Source organism: Penaeus monodon, chromosome 8, assembly GCF_015228065.2.
Source record: "Penaeus monodon isolate SGIC_2016 chromosome 8, NSTDA_Pmon_1, whole genome shotgun sequence".
Classification (NCBI taxonomy): Eukaryota; Metazoa; Arthropoda; class Malacostraca; order Decapoda; family Penaeidae; genus Penaeus; species Penaeus monodon.
The window spans coordinates 47,911,887-47,916,886 of NC_051393.1; positions in this window are offsets into that span (position 1 = coordinate 47,911,887).

The window sequence follows — 5,000 nt, forward strand, 5'->3', positions numbered from 1 at the left end:
ACTCACTCACTCTCTGAATTTTAAAATAAAGCTCTATTCAATCTTTTGTGCATAGACTCCCCAAAATTGATCTGGATTCAAAAAAAAGAATCCCCAAAAATCTTGCATACAAAATGCAATTTTTAAACAACAGGCTAATCCCGAAAGCAAATGATTACTGAGAACGGGTATTTGTTTTGGTTGCGGGAAAAATAATACATTCTTTCAATGCAAAAAAAATGCAGAAAAAAAAAAAGACAAAAAGAACCTTGGGTCTCTGAGTTTCCCAGAGGTCTTCCTGCTTCTCTTCAAAATTGGCCAAACAAGAGAATTTGAAAAACAGATACATAAAAAAATAAAAGAAAATTACAAAGAATAGTAAAACCCTTTTTATTTAACATTATTTTACTAAAAAATACCATAAATTTGCATGACTCCATTTTAAAGGTTTAAAAATATTTTATAAAAAACTGAGCTTCCCACACCCCTTTCTCTAAAAAAAAATACTTCAAAAAATTTTGTATGATTTAAAAAAATACATTTTTAACCTAAATTTAACATGTTAAATAAATTAATTAAAAACAAAAAAAATAAAGGGTAATAATAAATTATATCCATACATAATCAACATTCATATACACATTTATAGTTTGTATGTATTGGTTTTTTTATGTGTATTACCTTATATGAGCATATAGGGATGTATTTAAAATGGTGTGGTGTCTGTTTTTTATATAATACTATATATTATATATATATATATATATTAATTAATTATTATATTTAAAATATAAATATAATTATATATTAAAAAAAAAATAATATAAAATATATATATATAATAAATTTTAAAATATATATTATAATATAATATTTAAAATATTGATTATAATACATAATATTATATATAAATCTAATTATATGAAATATACTTTAAATTATATATATAATTATATATATAAAAAATATTATATTATATAAATATAATATAATATATAATATATTATTTACATTTTTCATATATACCTTAAAAATAATAATATATATTAAATTTTAAAATTTTTAAAAATATAATTATATAAAAATTAATAAAAATATATATATATAATAAAAAATAAAAATATTTTTAAAATATATTTATAATAATTACAATATATAATATATACAAAATAATATATATAATCCCCAATATATGCCTTATAATATATATATATTATAAAAAAATTTTTATATAAAATATCTATTTTTAAAATATAAATTTATTTATATATTATATATATATATTTTATATATGATATTAAATATTTTTAATAAAATATATGTATATATTTATTTATATGTATATATATGTATATATATTTATATTTTGTATGTATATATATTATATTTTTGAGTAATTTTTATTTTTTGTTTATATATGTAATTTTATATATAATTTATTTAAATTTTAATATATTATGTATTATTATGTATTTTTATTAATAATTTTAATATTATATCATATATATTATATTATATTATTAGATATTATTTATTTATTATTCATTAGATTTTATATATATTATATTATATAATTATTTATGTAATATGTATTTTAATTTATATATTATTTAAAAATATTATATTATAAAAAATATTAAATATTAAAATAATAAAATATATATAAAAAACAATAAATTATATAATATATAAAAAACAATAAAATATATATAAAAATTATAATATAATATATTATAATATATAAAACTTTTAAAATTTATATATCTTATATATATATAATATAAAGGCAATATATAGGCATTTTAGGTATTAAAAAAATATAAAAAAGCATATATTAAGCACTATATATAAGACGCTATATATAAGTCAGTTATAGAAGCACTATATATCAAAGCCGCTTACTAATAATAAGCGTACTATATAAGCGTATGCTATAAGCGGTATATATAAGCATATTATATATAAGCCATACTATATAAGTCATCATATATAAGAGATTATATAATATAAAGCATATATATATAAGGCATCGTATATATAAGCATGATATAATAAGCATAATATAAGCATATAATATAAGCTGTTATGTTAATATAAGCATTAGTCTATAACTAATAAATTATATACCGATATTATAGATATATAATAGTATATTATGATGACTGAAGATAATATGATAAGATACGATAGAAATATTCATCTAAGACTCTGATATAAAAATATATAAGGTATATATTAACAGGAGATATAAGTATTATGATGGAATGAGATAGATACTGAGATATAGTCATTATAGATGAAATGAGAAAGTATGAGTTATATAATATAAATAGATATCAACATAAACCTATAGAGTAGACAAGACGATAGATAAGAGATATTTATGAGAGGATGAAACTAAGTAGGAGATAGATAAAAGCGACTACGTAGTATGATAAATAAATATATATAAACTTATAAAGGAGTAAATATAAATATATATATGATAAACGACATAGAAGATATAAAACATTTACATATAACTATCAAATATATATATATATTATCAAAAATATAATATAATATATATAAACTATCATATAGTATCATATATAAAAGATATATATCCAGATGATAAAATTAAGTGACGATATCATCCTATTATACTATATACATAGATATACGGTAATATATAGCGCAGTTAAGATTAATTATATTATATAATAGCGCAATTTATATATAATATTATATATACTATAGTATATATATATATATAGGCTAATATACTATATTTAATATATAATATATAGAGCCATATAGTATATATATATATATATATATATCATACCTGATTCATGATATTATACGATATATATATTATATTATACTATATATATATATAGGCATATATATATATATATATAATAGTAGCAGAGATATATATATACATAATATGTTATATATCTAGAGATAATAATAGGCAGTTCTTTATATAGAGTACATTATATATAGGGAACAAGATCAGTACTAGTAATCGTTCATATATATATCTATATATGAGGTCTATATTAGTATATATTATAGTATAGGCATATGTATACGTAGATTATATAGCGCAGTTCATCATATAATACATATATATAAAATATAGTAAATACGATTATATTATTTATCAGTGTTATGAAATAGAGTACATATATAGTTAGCATATATATCAGATAACTACGGGTAGATAGCCATACCTACTATAGTAGATATATAGGCACTATATACGTATTTATTATAGGATATATATAAGTAGTATATATATATTTTTATATATATATATATATATATAGGCATTATATCTATATATATTAAGGCCATTAAGTATTATATATAGGCAAGTTAATATATATATAGGCCATATATACTATATAGGCATTATGTTATATAATACATATTATTCATATTATTATTATAATATATATATACGCATATAGTACTATATTATATATATATAGGACAGTCATATATATAAGAAGGCCAGTCATAATATAGGATACGGACATCATACTATCATATATAGCATACTATATATATAGGCATAACTATATATATTAGCTCAATAGAGTAGATATAGAGGCATTACACTTACTATATATAGCATTAATATATCTCATATACTACGTAATATACTATATATATATATATATATATATATATATACATGGCATATTACTATATATCAGGCCCATCTATTAGGATATATATATACTAACTAGTTAAGAATAGTATAAATATATATTCATATATATTATAATATACTATATAATAGGCATCCTATATATATTAGTAGTATATATTAGTATATATAGGACATACTAATATATATATATAGGATATAGATATATCAGATATATATATATATATACTACCATAGTATAGACTATAATATACTATATATATATATATAAGGCATATATCATTAGTATATATAGGCATATACCTTATATATATATTATTACTTATTACTATATTATATATATATTATATTCTATATATGATAGTATCATACTATACTATATATTTATATATACGGCCATTAATTAGTTTATACTAATATATATACTATTACTAATATTATATATTAATATATATATAGTTATATATATATCAGGCCATACACTGTTACAGTCATTAATTAATCTATAATTAAATATATAGGCATAATAATAATAATATTCATATTATATAAGCTCATAGGTATACCATATATAACTATCAGATCTATATATATATATGCAATCTTATTATCATATACTGTATATAATAATAAATAATATATATACTAATATATAACTAGTTATAGATATATATATATATATCCTATAGTTATATATATAGGACAATATAATCTTACTATTATCATATATATAATATCATAATGGCACTTATATTATAATAAGAATTAGTATTGTAATGGTATATTTATAGGGTATAGATATATATAGGCACTAATTATATTATATAGTATTATAATCAGTATATAACTTATATATAGGGACTCTATATTATATATATAGGACTATTATATATCAATACTATGACCACATTATACTATATACTATGCATATACGGTAGATATATCAGTAATGGAGCTGATTGATAGTAAGATCATAAGAGCAGTATATAGAAGTAGAGTATAGCGCCCCATTATATTATATATATATATTACTATACTACTCTAACTCTAAGAGTATTAGATGTTAAGTATATAAGTATAAGCGCATTAATATAGAAGATATAGATATATATATAGATAGATATAGATATATGTATATATAATAGGATGCAATGATAGATATATAGGAATAGAGATACGATAGAGAGATATAGTATAGATAAGAGATAAGAGATATATAGCAGAGAGACTGCAAGGACACTATATGAGACACACGACACATACGCAAACACAGAGACACACACACCCACACACACACACACACAGGAATAGAGACTTGCTATCTATATAGAGTATACTACACTATATATATATCTAA